Raw genomic sequence first — 16,133 nt, 5'->3', positions numbered from 1 at the left:
CATTTAAATGCTTCCCGCCTGTCCCACCCTTTCAGACAGCCAGTTCCAGATTCCCACCACCCTTCTGGTGAAAAGGTTTTTCCTCAAAACCCCGGTAAATCTCCTGCCCCTTACCTTAAAACTGTGCCCCTTGGCTATTGACCCCTCTACTACGAGGAAAAGCTTCTTCCTATCTATCCTATAAATGTCCCTCATAATTGTGTATGGTCCCCTCTCAGCCCTCTCTGCACTAACAAATACAACCCCAGCCTAACCAGCCTCTCTTCATAGCTGAAACGCTCCAACCCAGGAAGCGGGTGAATCTCCCCTGCAACCCCTCGAGTGCAATCACTCCCTTCCTGTAGTGTGCCGACCAGAACTGCACACAATACTCTAGCTGTGGACTAACGAGCATTTTATACAGCTCCATTATAACTTCCCTGCCCTTATATTCTATGCCTCGGCTAATAATGGAAGCGTCCCATATGCCATCTTAAGCACTTTATCTACCTATCCTGCTGCCTTCAGTGTTCTGTGGACGTGCACCCCAAGGTCCCTCTGGTTGTCTGTACTTCCTAGTGTCCTACCGTTCATTGTGTATTCCCCACCCTTGTTAGTCCTCTCAAAATGCACTTCCCATGGAGCGAATCAAATTGGCTGCATATTGGCATCTGTGGTGCTGGGAATTTATGCGACCATCAATTCACTCAAAGACACGAGGTGAAGTAAACCATGGTTTTAATCAGCTTAGAACAGTGCCTGCCTGCGACTGGTACAATACTGGGAACTGCCTGCAGGTCAGCTGCTCTTTATACTTTGTCTTAAGGGGAGGAGCCATGGGCGGAGCCCGTACATGCCCCAACATATCCCCCGGTGGGTGAAGCCACACAATGGCCCATAGGTGGAGCCCACAGGGTTAACAACATAACACAACAGCAGAACATGATACAAATGCACTGGTGAATTATTAACACTATACATTCACCACATTCACCCCCTGTTAAAATATGAAGTCCGGCGGGGGTGACGGGCTCATAGGTTCAGCCGGTCCGGCGCACGAATCGTGCGCTGCGATCGCCGAAGCACTGGTGTTGCAGCGGGTCCGGGTGGCTGTGGAAGTGGGTCCGGTGCGGGCACAGGCGTGGACTCCGGGAGCGGCTCTTCTGGAGCTTCATTCCTGTGGACCGGTGCGGCGGGTGGGAGGGAGCGCGGGAGCCATATAGGGGTGGGGGCGCTGGACATGGGAGGTTGGACGGGATTTGGTGTGGGGGCTGCAGTGGTGGTTGAGCCTGCGGGAGCAAGGTCCCGGAGAGAGACGTATCTTGTTGGCCATCGGGGTGTTCGACATAAGCATATTGTGGGTTGGAGTGTAGGAGCTGAACCCTCTCTACCAGGGGGTCGGTCTAATGGCTCCGAACGTGTTTTCGGAGGAGGACTGGTCCCGGTGTCTTCAGCCAGGACGGAAGCGAGGCCCCTGAGGTCGCTCCCCTAGGGAAAACAAACAAGCGATCATGAGGAGTCTGGTTTGTGGCCGTGCAAAGGAGGGACCTGATAGAGTGGAGCGCATCGGGGAGGACGTCCTGCCTGTGGGAAACCGGGAGATTCCTGGACCGCAGGGTCAGTAGGACGGTCTTCCAGACCGTCGCGTTCTCCCTCTCCACCTGCCCGTTTCCCCTGGGGTTATAACTGGTCGTCCTGCTCGAGGCGATGCCCTTACTGAGCAGGTACTGACGCAGTTCGTCGCTCATGAACGACGAGCCCCGGTCACTGTGGACATAACTGGGGAAACCAAACAGGGTGAAGACACTATGCAGGGCTTTAATGACAGTGGGAGTATCGGGGCAGGGGATGGCAAATGGGAAGCGGGAGAACTCATCTATGATGTTGAGAAAGTATGTATTGTGGTTATTGGAGGGGAGGGGCCCTTTGAAATCGATACTGAGGCGCTCAAAGGGCCGGGATGCCTTTACCAGATGGGCCTTATCCGGTCGATAGAAGTGCGGTTTACTCTCCGCACAGATTTGGCAGTCCCTGGTCATGGCTCTGACCTCCTCGGTGGAATAGGGTAGGTTGCGGGCCTTGATATAATGGCCGAGCCGGGTGACCCCCGGGTGGCAGAGGTCATCGTGGATAGCCCGTAGTCGGTCATCTTGCAGGCTGGCGCATGTGCCGCAGGACAGGGCATCTGGGGGCTCGTTGAGCTTCCCAGGATGATATACTACATCGTAGTTATAGGTGGAGAGTTCGATCCTCCACCTCAAGATCTTATCTTTCTTGATTTTGCCCCGCTGCGTATTGTCGAACATGAGGGCTACCGATCGTCAGTCGGTGACGAGGGTAAACCTCCTACCAGCGAGGTAGTGCCTCCAGTGCCGCACGGCTTCCACGATGGCTTGGGCTTCTTTTTTGACCAAGGAGTGTTGAATTTCAGAGGTGGTGAGGGTGCGTGAAAAGAACGCTACCAGTCTGCCTGCTTGGTTGAGGGTGGCGGCGAGAGCGATCTCCGATGCGTTGCTCTCCACCTGGATGGGGGCGGACACGTCCACCGCGTGCATCGCGGCTTTGGCGATGTCCGCCTTGATGCAACTGAAGGCCTGGCGGGCCTCAGCCGCCAGTGGAAAAATGGTGGCCTTAATTAGTTGGCAGGCTTTTTCCGCATACTGGGGAACCCACTGGGCGTAATAGGAGAAGAATCCAAGGCACCTCTTCAGGGCCTTGGGACGGTGAGGGAGAGGGAGTTGCAGGAGGGGGCGCATACGATCAGGGTGGGGCCCTAGGACCCCGTTCTCCACGACGTAGCCGAGGATGGCTAGTCTGGTTGTGCGGAAAACACATTTCTCCTTGTTGTAGGTGAGGTTGAGGGTTTGGGCGGTTTGGAGAAATCGGTGGAGGTTGGCGTCGTGGTCCGGCTGATCACGGCCGCAGATGGTGACATTGTCCAAGTCTAGAATGTGGCCCGCTGTCTGTACTGGTCCACCATTCAGTCCATTGCTCTTGGAACACCGAAACCCCATTCGTAACACCAAAGGGGACCCGGAGGAAATGGAAAAGGCGGCCGTCTGCCTCAAAAGCCGTGTAGTGGCGGTCCTCCGGGCGGATTGGGAGCTGGTGGTATCCAGATTTCGTGGAGAACACGCGGTAGTGTGCGATCTGATTTACCATGTCTGCAATCCGGGGAAGGGGGTACGCATCGAGTTGTGTCTACCGGTTAATGGTTTGGCTGTAATCAATCACCACCCGGAGCTTCTCCCCGGTCTTGACGATCACCACCTGAGCTCTCCAGGGGCTATTGCTGGCCTCGATGACTCCCTCCCGCAAGAGACCCTGGACCTCTGACCTAATGAACATCCTGTCCTGCATGCTATACCGCCTGCTTCTGGTGGCGACTGGCTTGCAGTCGGCGGTGAGGTTTGCGAAGAGAGGGGGAGGGTCGACTTTTAGGGTCGCGAGGCTGCATATAGTGACTGGGGGCAGGGGCCCCCGTGAACTTAAGAGTAAGGCTCCTGAGGTTGCATTGGAAGTCGAGTCCCAATAGGAAAGGAGAGCAGAGGTCTGGGAGCACATATAGTTTAAAATTAGCGTACTGAGCGCCCTGTATCGCTAGGGTTGCAGTAGTGCACTCTTGGATTTGCACCGAGGGAGATGATTTGTTGCGTCGGGAAAATTGGGAGCGAGCAGCGTCTTACCATGTCCGGGTGAATGAAGCTCTCTGTGCTCCCGGAGACGAAAAAGCAAGGCGTCTCGTGCCCGTTAACCCGGACGGCCATCATGGAGCTCTGGAGATGCTTGGGTCGCGACTGGTCCAACGTGACCGCGCTGAGTTGAGGGTAGCCGGCGGCGTGATTGGAGGTGCTGGGGCAGCCCCGCGATGACTGTCCGTGTAGATCGTACGCGTCGAGCGGCGTGGCAGATGGCAGCCAAGATGGCGGCCCCCGTTGGTCGAGCGTGGCGGGCAGTGAGGAAGGTGGCGTCCAAGATGGCAGCCCCCATGGATCGCACGTGGCCGGCCGCGTGGGGGATTATGGCCAAGATGGTGGCCCCTGTGAGTCGCACGGGTTGTGAGGAGGCGGAGTCAGCAGACGCGCTGCCACATTGCGGGGACTGCGGGCCTGTGAGTCTGAGGATTGGGTCTGTGAGTTAGAGTTCTTAGACCTGGCCAGGCAGACCTTGGCGAAGTGTTCTTTTCGCCCGCAGCTGCTGCAGTTTGCGTTGCGGGCCGGGCAGTGCTGCCGGGGGCGGGCGGGCGGCCGCGCGGCACAGGCCGAGGTAGTCTCTGGTCGGGGGCCCACGAGGGAGTCACGTGGTCGGCCGGGAACGCAGTAAGGCTCTGAAAAGCAGCCTCCAGAGAGGTGGCTAACTTTATCATGTCGTCCAGGTCCTGGGCCCCTTTTTCGAGCAGGCGCTGTCTCACATAATTCAAACGGACTCCCACCACGTAGACGTCTCGGACAGCGAGCTCCATGTGCTGAGTGGCCATAACGGCCTGGAGGGCTTTGAGGTCACATCCAGCGACTTCCCGGGGCGCTGGCGGCGAGTGGTGAAGACATGTCGCGCGTAGACCTCGTTCACAGGCCGTATGTAGAGGCGTTCGAGCAGCGCAAGGGCATCTGTATAGGAGGCGGCGGCGTCGAGCTGGACAGAAATGCGATGGCTCACCCGTGCGTGGAGGAGGCTCAGCTTCTGTTCGTCAGTGACGGATGGCGTGGACGACGCGGTGAGATAGGCCTTTAAGCATCGATGCCAGTGCGAAAAAATGTATTTCGCCTCCGCGGCCTGCAGATCGAGTTCCAGTCTGTCAGGTTTGGGGGCTGATTCCATAGTTGTATTTAAGCTGATTAAATTGATGCGACCATCAATTCACTCAAAGACACAAAATGAAAATGAAATGAAATGGAAATGAAACGAGGTGAAGTAAACCGTGGTTTTAATCAGCTTAGAACAGTGCCTGCCTGCGACTGGTACAATACTGGGAACTGCCTGCAGGTCAGCTGCTCTTTATACTTCCTCTTAAGGGGAGGAGCCATGGGCGGAGCCCGTACATGCCCCAACATATCCCCCTGTGGGTGAAGCCACACAATGGCCCATAGGTGGAGCCCACAGGGTTAACAACATAACACAACAGCAGAACATGATACAAATGCACTGGTGAATTATTAGCACTAGATACAAATGCACTGGTGAATTATTAGCACTGTACATTCACCACAGGAACGTCCAGAGAAGACCGAGATGTATCATCCGCTCGGCACCTCTGACTGAAGATTGTTACAAATGCCTCAGCCTTCTCTTTTGCACTGATGTGCTGGGCTCCCAATCATTGAGGATGCGGATACTTGTGGAGCCTCCTCCTCCGGTGAGTTCTTTTAATTGTCCACCCCCAAAGCACTGTGTATGCTTCTGGGGGAAGAGGCAGTGCAAAGACCTTGAAGTCTGTTGTGTATTTATTTTTTAAAAATTTAGAGTACCCAATTATTTTTTCCAATTAAGGGGCAATTTAGCGTGGCCAATCCACCTAGCCTGCACATCTTTTGGGGGCGAAACCCACGCAGACACGGGGAGAAAGTCTGTTGTGTATTGTCGCTGAGCATATTTATGTTCCTTTTATCTCTTATTCAATAAACTTGGACAATGTCTTGGCGAATTCAGTGCCCGAGTCTTTGCCTGATGGTTATATTTCTATGGATCTGAGGCAGGCTAAATTTTGAGTTAATTTGAGATCCAGTCATTAGTTCTGTGCACAGCTAAATTAACTCAGATCCATATTTAGCAGAATACCATTAGAATACTTGTGGCATTAAGAAGTCTGGCAATCAGGGGGTGGGAGGGAGGAGGGAGAATGAAAGGGAACAGATTTCAATTTGCTGTGTGAGGCACATTGAAATGGAATGTGTAATGCCAACCGCAATTCTAATCTTTCCTTTGATATGAACGCTAATTGGATCCATTTGGTCGAACAATGTTTACACCCCGTGCGGGAAGGAATCTCATCAATAATGTTGTTGCATGTCTAAATGAGTTGATGGGGGAGGGGGCTGCATTTCACAGTTAATGTTTCACATGATGCACTTCAGTGAGACTCTCACAACACTGCAGTGCAGTCATCCTTCTGTTTCCGATTAAAGTGACTGTGAGTACATCACAGACCGATTACCATAAAGAGGGAATGGTTTCTCGGTCTCACAATACAGGTGTCTCGTTCGGGCAGGCACAGGCAATGGGTGGCACTGTTATCCCTCCGATCATGGGAGCAGAGTCTGGGCTCCTTGTCAAACCCCCAAGAGGGCAGCACGGTAGCACAGTGGTTAGCACAATTGCTTCACAGCTCCAGGGTCCCAGGTTCGAATCCCGGCTTGGGTCACTGTCTGTGCGGAGTCTGCACATCCTCCCCGTGTGTGCGTGGGTTTCCTCCGGGCGCTCCGGTTTCCTCCCACAAGTCCAAAGGTGTGCAGGTTAGGTGGATTGGCCAATGATAAATTGCCCTTTTGTGTCCAAAATTGCCCTTAATGTTAGGTGGGGTTACTGGGTTATGGAGATAGGGTGAAGGTGTGGGCTTGGGTAGGGTGCTCTTTGCAAGAGCCGGTGCAGACTCGATGGGCCGAATGGCCTCCTTCTGCACTGTAAATTCTATGAAATAAAGGACTATGCACATGTTCGGATCATTGGACTGTGGTCAGGAGAGGCAATCCTGGCTCATTTTCTCTATTGGGGGGGGGGTTGAGGTTGAAGGTTGCTTGCGGGAAATGAAAGTGAGCAAAATTCAGATCAATCTACCCCTTGATCAGACTGAAGCCTCAATACCGCCTTGACAGTCAAAACACATTTGAGCAGCAGTTTGTCCAAATAAGAAAGAGGGGTACGGTGATTTTTTAACGATAAAAATGTTGTTGTTAGCTACTTTAAAAAAATTAATTTATTGAGCACCCAATTCTTTTTTTCCAATTGAGGGGAAATTGATCTTTATTATTATTTGTCACAAGTAGGCTTACATTAACACTGCATTGAAGTGACTGTGAAAATCCCCCAGTCGCCACATTCCGGTGCCTGTTCGGGTACAGAAAGGGAGAATTCAGAATGTCCAATTCACCGAACAGCACGTCTTTCGGGACTTGTGGGAGGAAACCGGAGCACCCGGAGGAAACCCACGCAGACACGGGGAGAACGTGCAGACTCCGCACAGACAGTGACCCAAGTGGGAATCGAACCCAGGACCCTCGGCGCTGTGAAGCAACAGTGCAACCACTGTGCTACCGTGCTGCCCATTTAGTGGCCAATTCACCTACTCTGCACATCTTTTTGGGGTTGTGGGGGTGAGACCCACGCAGACACGGGGAAAATGTGCAAAATCCACACGGACAGTGACCCGGGACCGGGATCCAACCCGGGTCCACGGTGCCGAGAGGCAGCAGTGCTAGCCACTGTGCCACCGTGCTGCCCATTGTTAGCTACTTCTGAGAAATGTTTCCCCCTCTCCTCCTCCCCCCCCACCACCCACAAAGGGCTTCGATGATCGCCGAGGGTGGGGGGGGGGAGATTTTTATACTCCATCAAGCATACAACCGCTCAGCAGATCAAAGTCTGGGCTGTTTACAGGGGAACTGCAGTCTCGGCCATTAAGAGCAGGGAGAGGCCGGCAACCGCAGCAAAGGGACACTCATGTCCATTTGGTGTTGAAGAAGGGTTAAGTAGCCTGGCTTGTTGCTGATTGCCCTGCACCCCGTGGCCAAATAGTCATCTGATGTCAATGGCAATCGAGGGCTGTGCGAAAATGAGCAAGGAAGGTGAAGGGCACGAGAGGGGAGTTGAGGCAGAGATGTGATCAGTCATGATCGTATTGAATGGCGGAGCAGGCTCGAGGGGCCGAATGGCCTAATCCTGCCCCTAGTTCATAGGTTCATAAATTCATAAGATACAGGATCAGAATTAGGCCATTAGGCCCATCGAGTCTGCTCCGCCATTCTCTCATGGCCGATATGCTCCTCATCTGCTACCTACAATGCTGCAGACCAAGAGCTGGATTGCAAAATCAGCCAGAGCATCGCCTCCCTCGAACACATGATCTCGGAGCAGGATTAGACAATTTAGCCTCCCGGCCTAACACCTTCAATGTGTTCATGGCTGATCCCATCCTGGCCTCAACTCCACCGTCCTGCCCGTTCTCCATAACCCTTCAACCCTTTACCAATTAATAATCTGTCTAACTCCTCAAATTTACTCACGGTCCCAGCATCCACCGCACTCTGGGGTAGCGAATTCCAGACTCACAACCCTTTGGGAGAAGTAGTTTCTCCTCATATCTGTTTTAAATTTGATACCTCTTATCGTAAGGCTACGACCTCTCGTTCTAGAATGCCCCACACGAGGAAGCAGCCGCTCCATGTCTACTTTGTCCAGACCTTTTAGCATCTTGCATACCTCAATTTGATCTCCCCTCATTCTTCTAAACTCCCTGGAGTATCGGCCTAAACTGCTCAATCTCTCTTCATACGACAAACCCCTCATCTCTGGAATCAACCTAGTGAATCTCCTCTGAACTGCCTCCAATGCCACTACATCTTTCCTCAAATAAGGGGACCAAAACTGTGCACAATATTCCAGGTGCGGTCTTACCTGTACCTTGTATAGCTGCAACAACACTTCCTTACCTTTATACCTTCTTATGTTCTTGTTGCAGCAGGTGAGACCACTTCACCTCACGTTCCCCTGAACAACCCCATGGGACATTTATTCACTAATCTTCATCCAGAGTTAATTAAACTTACAAATAATTGAATGGTTTTACTTCAGATCTGACATTCTGTGGAGGGCTAATATCACGTTTAAAAGTGTAAAATGAACTTGACGAAGCTCAAAATGCTGTTGATCACCCTCTCACACCAACCCAACAAACCTGATTAACTCGCCCCAAAAAAGAATTAATTCTCTTATCAATAGCCCAGTGATTGGACAGGGGCTGCAGTAATCATTGACACAGGCTAGTGCGGATTAGAAACAGCTTAATGACTGATACTGCTTTGAAGTGGTTTTAAAGCTATTGCTCCCAGCTGCCAAGAAAGCTTTAATCGTGGTGGCTTTGAGAAAGGGCATTGTCACGTCGGCGGTAGGGCTGCTATCATTCCCCAGTCAGTCACAACTTGGTATTGTTGACTTCCTTATCGACTGACTTCCATGGGGATTCAAGAAATGCTTTGTTATTTTTGGGCTTCACTTATCTAAGCATTCCGTAATCTAATATTGCTTCCCAATTGCCTCTCCGAGTCAGTAACCACTTCTCCCACTGCTCCATCCCAAGCTTAAACTCCATCAGACTCAAAAACAGCTTCTTCCCCGCAGTTACCAGACTCCTAAATGACCCTCTTTGGACTGACCCCATTAACACTACACCCTGTATGCTTCATCCGATGCCGGTGTTATGTAGTTACATTGTATATGTTGTGTTGCCCTATTATGTATTTTCTTTTATTCCCTTTTCTTCCCATGTACTTTTTGATCTGTTGAGCTGCACGAAGAAAAATACTTTTCACTGTACCTCGGTACACATGACAATAAACAAATCCAATCCAATCCAATCCAATCCATACAAGCCAACGCAAACCACTAAAATCAATTCTCCCTCTGTCTCACACGGTTGTCCCAGAGTTTCAAGAGGCCTTAAAGTCAAATGACTTTTGACAACTGATGAAACTGTGTTTAAGCAAAATATATTTCAGAATTTCAGATTTCACAGGGGAAAGGTTTCAGTACGTGAGAAGGATGTTCCCGACGGTGGGGATGTCCCAGAATCAGGGGCCACAACCTGAGGATATGGGCAGACCATTTAGGACTGAGATGAGGAGAAATATCTTCATCCAGAAATAAAATCTTTATTAGTGTCACAAGTAAACTTACATTAATACTGCAATGAAGTTATTGTGAAAATCCCCTCGTCGCCTAATTCCGGCGCCTGTTCGGGTACACTGAGGGAGAGTTTAGAATGTCCAAAGACGTGCAGGTTAGTTGGATTGGCCATGATAAATTGCCCCTAGTGGCCAAAAAGGTTAGGAGGGGTTGTTGAGTTACGGGGATAGGGTGGAAGTGAGGGCTTAGGTGGGTCGGTGCAGACTCGATGGGCTGAATGGTCTCCTTCTGCACTGTATGTTCTATGTTCAATTCACCTAACAAGCACATCTTTCGGGACTTGTGGGAGGAAACCCACGCAGGCAAGGGGAGAACATACAGATTGGAGTGGCCACACAGTCAGAACAACAACTTCCACTGTGTCACTTCAATGGAAGATAAATTACAGAGCAGTTTAGAAATGGAAAATGGTTAAAGAGAGAAGCTGAGTGATTAGATGGTATTGTCGGATTGGCTCACAGGGTAGGGATGATCCAGTACCCCGTGGAACTTGCAGAATTCCAGCTCCCCATAAGGACACGGGGGACCCTTAACAACGTGCTGTGCATTTGATTCCACTTTCTGTGGAAGCGAACTCCACAGGCCGACCACCATCTGGTGGCATGGTAGCACAATGGTTAGCACTGTCACTGTCCTCCTTATTGGATTACGGCGGTGAATGTAATGCGACATGAATCCAAGGTCCCAATTGAGGCCGTACTCATGTGTGTACAACTTTGGGCATCAAAGATAACTTTGAGATAGGCAGATGGAAAAGATCTCTATGAACTGGGAGGGTTTTGATTTATCATCTCATCGAGAAAGGCCACACGTCTGACAGTGCAGCCCTCCCTCAATACTATGCTGGCGTGTCTGCCTAGATTGTACCTGCAGTGAAGTGGAGATTATCAACTCACTCACTACCTTACGACATAGAAATAGGAATCCTGCCACAAAGCCACAAGATGCACTTTCTCTACCTTTTGCCCCACTGGAGAAGCAAGTTCACAAAGTGTACAAATAAATTATTTGTGCATTGGCGGGAATCTATTGAGATTTTCAATGGCTTCCAACATTTTAATATTGGTGTACTCTTTAAACGATTGTGATATCTTGGAAGAGAACCGATTATTGTATTCTGCACATGAGCAAAGGATTTCATTCACCTGAGTCTGCATCCCAGATACAGGTCGTTGAACTCAACACTTCTATGCCAGTTTTTATGTTCCTCTCAAGCCTTCCCCTCACCCTACTGCCCTATCAGCTTCCATTCTCCCTCATAGCTTTGTCTAGCTTGCACTTGAATGCATTTTTGTCATTCACCTCAACTATTCCATGTGGCAGCAAGTTCCCCATTTGTACAACTCTTTGGGGAGTGTTCTTTTAAGCCTATCCTCACACCCACACTGTTTTCCCCTCGAAGGAATAGTGAGGAAGTGGTGGAAGGATTCCCGAACTGATTAATAATAATAATCATTGTTAGTGTCACAAGTCAGCTTACATTAACACTGCAATGAAGTTACTGTGAAAAGCCCCTAGTCGCCACACTCCGGCGCCTGTTCGGGTACACAGAGGGAGAATTCAGAATTTCCAATTCATCTAACAAGCACGTCCTTCGGGACTTGTGGGAGAAAACCGGAGCGCCCGGAGGAAACCACACAGTGGCCCAAGCCGGGAATCGAGGCCGGGTCCCTGGCGCCGTGAAGCAACAGTGCTAACCACTTTGCTACCATGCCGCCCAAATTATCAGCCCATTCAACCGCATTACTGCTTCCGTGGCCAAAACGTCCCGGGGCTGGACTTGAACCCAGAGCTTCTGGTCCAGGGGTAGTGACGCTCCCACTGTGCCACAGGACCTCCCTCTGGGTAATAAAGTTCCTCCTTATTGGATTACTTTATTCCCAATTTCCGATTTTTTAAACTGGAATTACATAACCTGAATTAAGATCGTTCAGGTTATATGTTACGACATGTAGCTGCAGAGTGCACCTTAAGCTCAAATCGGAAGACTGCCTCCTACAGGAATAGTAAGGCGAAAAAGTCACTGATAGGAGTAGTCTATAGGCCACCAAATAGTAACATTATGGCGGGGCAGGCAATAAACAAAGAAATAACAGATGCATGTAGAAATGGTACAGCAGTTATCATGGGGGATTTTAATCTACATGTTGATTGGTTTAACCAGGTTGGTCAAGGCAGCCTTGAGGAGGAGTTTATAGAACGTATCCGCGATAGTTTCCTAGAACAGTATGTAATGGAACCTACGAGGGAACAAGCGGTCCTAGATCTGGTCCTGTGTAATGAGACAGGATTGATTCAGGATCTCATAGTTAGGGATCCTCTCGGAAGGAGCGATCACAATATGGTGGAATTTAAAAGGATGGAGGGTGAGAAGGTAAAATCAAGCACTAGTGTTTTGTGCTGAAACAAAGGAGATTACAATGGGATGAGAGAAGAACTAGCTAAGGTAGACTGGGAGCAAAGACTTTATAGTGAAACAGTTGAGGAACAGTGGAGAAACTTCCAAGTGATTTTTCACAGTGCTCAGCAAGGGTTTATACCAACAAAAAGGAAGGACGGTAAAAAGAGGGAAAATCGACCGTGGATATCTAAGGAAATAAGGGAGAGTATCAAATTGAAGGAAAAAACATACAAAGTAGCAAAGATCAGTGGGAGACTAGAGGACTGGGAAATCTTTAGGGGGCAACAGAAAGCTACTAAAAAAGCTATAAAGAAGAGTAAGATAGATTATGAGAGTAAACTTGCTCAGAATATAAAAACAGATAGTAAAAGTTTCTACAAATACATAAAACAAAAAAGAGTGGCAAAGGTAAATATTGGTCCTTTAGAGGATGAGAAGGGAGATTTAATAATGGGAGATGAGGAAATGGCTGAGGAACTGATTGGGTCAGTCTTCACAGTGGAAGACACAAATAACATGCCAGTGACTGATGGAAATGAGGCTATGACAGGTGAGGACCTTGAGAGGATTGTTATCACCAAGGAGGTAGTGATGGGCAAGCTAATGGGGCTAAAGGTAGACAAGTCTCCTGGACCTGATGGAATGCATCCCAGAGTGCTAAAAGAGATGGCTAGGGAAATTGCAAATGCACTAGTGATAATTTACCAAAATTCACTAGACTCTGGGGTGGTCCCGGCGGATTGGAAATTAGCAAACGTGACACCACTGTTTAAAAAAGGAGGCAGGCAGAAAGCGGGTAATTATAGGCCAGTGAGCTTAACTTCGGTAGTAGGGAAGATGCTGGAATCTATCATCAAGGAAGAAATAGCGAGGCATCTGGATGGAAATTGTCCCATTGGGCAGACGCAGCATGGGTTCATAAAGGGCAGGTCGTGCCTAACTAATTTAGTGGAATTTTTTGAGGACATTAACAGTGCGGTAGATAACGGGGAGCCAATGGATGTGGTAGATCTGGATTTCCAGAAAGCCTTTGACAAGGTGCCACACAAAAGGTTGTTGCATAAGATAAAGATGCATGGCATTAAGGGGAAAGTAGTAGCATTGATAGAGGATTGGTTAATTAATAGAAAGCAAAGAGTGGGGATTAATGGGTGTTTCTCTGGTTGGCAATCAGTAGTTAGTGGTGTCCCTCAGGGATCAGTGTTGGGCCCACAACTGTTCACAATTTACATAGATGATTTGGAGTTGGGGACCAAGGGCAATGTGTCCAAGTTTGCAGACGACACTAAGATAAGTGGTAAAGCAAAAAGTGCAGAGGATACTGGAAGTCTGCAGAGGGATTTGGATAGGCTAAGTGAATGGGCTAGGGTCTGGCAGATGGAATACAATGTTGACAAATGTGAGGTTATCCATTTTGGTAGGAATAACAGCAAAAGGAATTATTATTTAAATGATAAAATATTAAAACATGCTACTGTGCAGAGAGACCTGGGTGTGCTAGTGCATGAGTCGCAAAAAAGTTGGTTTACAGGTGCAACAGGTGATTAAGAAGGCAAATGGAATTTTGTCCTTCATTGCTAGAGGAATGGAGTTTAAGACTAGGGAGGTTCTGCTGCAATTGTATAAGGTGTTAGCGAGGCCACACCTGGAGTATTGTGTTCAGTTTTGGTCTCCTTACTTGAGAAAGGACGTACTGGCACTGGAGGGTGTGCAGAGGAGATTCACTAGGTTAATCCCAGAGCTGAAGGGGTTGGATTACGAGGCGAGGTTGAGTAGACTGGGACTGTACTCATTGGAATTTAGAAGGATGAGGGGGGATCTTATAGAAACATATAAGATTATGAAGGGAATAGATAGGATAGATGCGGGCAGGTTGTTTCCACTGGTGGGGCATAGCCTCAAAATAAGGGGAAGTAGATTTAGGACTGAGTTTAGGAGGAACTTCTTCACCCAGAGGGTTGCGAATCTATGGAATTCCTTGCCCAGTGAAGCAGTAGAGGCTCCTTCATTAAATGTTTTTAAGATAAAGATAGATAGTTTTTTGAAGAATAAAGGGATTAAGGGTTATGGTGTTCGGGCCGGAAAGCGGAGCTGAGTCCACAAAAGATCAGCCATTATCTCATTGAATGGTGGAGCAGGCCCGAGGGGCCAGATGGCCTACTCCTGCTCCTAGTTCTTATGTTTTTATGTACTGTATCCATGTATAAGCAATCACCTGAGGGAATCTTCTTCATCAATGCTTCCCGATTCCCCAACAGGAATCAAGCAAACATTCTGCACCATTGATCCAACCTCACTTATGGAGCTGTAATACTCAAAGCATTGGTCCGTATGGGTTTAGAAGACTTACATTAACTTTGCACGTATGAACATCACACCCCTCGCTCACAGGTCCCGAAGCTGTGTCGTCTTTTGCAAGCTGCATTAGCCAGCTCTTCAAATTAAAGAAAGTTGAACAACCCTGAGGCAAGACCCTTTGAACTTTGCAATATAAAACAATGAAGGGACTTGCAAACCAGTACATAAATTATTAACATGACCAGTTTAAACTCTACACCATGAAATGGAATATAAATGAATTCTCCAGAAATCAAGATTGTTGAGCAGTAATCTTTGGAAGAAGACTGAACATTTAAAAACCCTTACTATACTTGAGGGCAACAACATGTTAACAACCTCAGTCAAACTAGTAAATAGGACTCCATTTGTTCAAAGAGGTTTGCTGATCGATAAAGACACCTCTTCGTGAGTGAGATGTTTTTTAATTGAGTTTTTAAATAATTTGTATTATAAAAGTTACATAATATCAGGCGCCGGAATGTGGCAACTAGGGGCTTTTCACAGTAACTTCATTTGAAGCCTACTTGTGACAATAAGTGATTTTCATTTCATTTCATTTCATATCAAACCCTGGGGCCATTTACCAATCAAATCAGAAAGAAAATGGAAAATAAATGTTCAATGAGGACACCTGTTAGCCGGTGCTGGGAGCTGGAAATGTTCTAACATTTCCAAGCAAGTGTAATTAATGCTCGCTTCTCTTGTGACTACGTTTTTGCAAAGTGTACACACCTACACATGCATGTTTACACACATCTACACACATATGGTCATCTACAAACTCTGCGGATTTGCGTGCATTCGCAAACGTACACACTCATCTCTCCACCCCTCCAATATACACAAACACCCACCCACACCCACACACACACCCACACACACGAAACCATTCCCCCCATTACCACCGTACAGAACTCAAACATGCACTAATGTGTTGCTGACCCATATCAGATTCAGTTGTGAGAGCAATTGAAACTGTGATCTTGTCCATTAGGATAGAGTTTCTACTTTCGGCTCAATGGGAACATTTCACCCAAACATGCACTTGAAATTGCATTGGTTGGATTAGGTTTCAAGTTTCTGCTAAAATCAAACTATCATGGTCAGTACATTCAGACGGGGTAATAAATTATGCTTAGCCTTCCGATTGAATAGCATCCCGCGATGTATTTAAGAGTGTTAACCATCTGCAGCTTTATCAATATGGTAGGAATGAGTTTTCCACCAAAAATAAGCATTGTTAAAATGAAATCCTGTCCTTGACCAGGGCGCAAAACCTTCCTCCTTTCCCCACCCTCCAGTGTTTACATAGGCAGATCTTAATCAACACAGTCGGCTAAGATCGGGATCAGGCGTGAGATCGGTGATAACATCTCCTCTTGTCAGTTTGGATCCATAGTGGGGACCATGAATTAGATTCAATTTGAATTTGAATTGGTATTCGGAGTGAGCAAGGAGATGGATTCGGGCCTTGCCCCGTCCACCCTGCGCCTTGGTCTTGTAATCTGAATTCTCCCTC

General features: G+C 48.5%; 1 protein-coding gene across 3 annotated transcripts in view; it reads right to left on the bottom strand.

Annotated features, from left to right (window-relative positions):
* The window catches only part of LOC140404393 (ribonuclease P protein subunit p25-like protein), a 54,124-nt gene that overhangs the window by 28,287 nt on the left and 9,704 nt on the right, over window positions 1-16,133 (bottom strand). The window contains exon 1 of one of the 3 annotated variants that reach the window (XR_011938497.1): window positions 14,625-14,770. The exons of the other annotated variants lie outside the window; for them this stretch is intronic. The gene's annotated coding sequence lies outside the window, so the exon portion shown is untranslated. Of the gene's footprint in view, window positions 1-14,624; window positions 14,771-16,133 lie in introns of those variants that run through there. 3 annotated transcript variants of the gene reach the window in all.

Source organism: Scyliorhinus torazame, chromosome 30 (assembly GCF_047496885.1).
Source record: "Scyliorhinus torazame isolate Kashiwa2021f chromosome 30, sScyTor2.1, whole genome shotgun sequence".
NCBI lineage: Eukaryota > Metazoa > Chordata > Chondrichthyes > Carcharhiniformes > Scyliorhinidae > Scyliorhinus > Scyliorhinus torazame.
The sequence above is the reverse complement of the archived record's forward strand: the minus strand, read 5'-3'. Positions and strand labels throughout refer to the sequence as shown.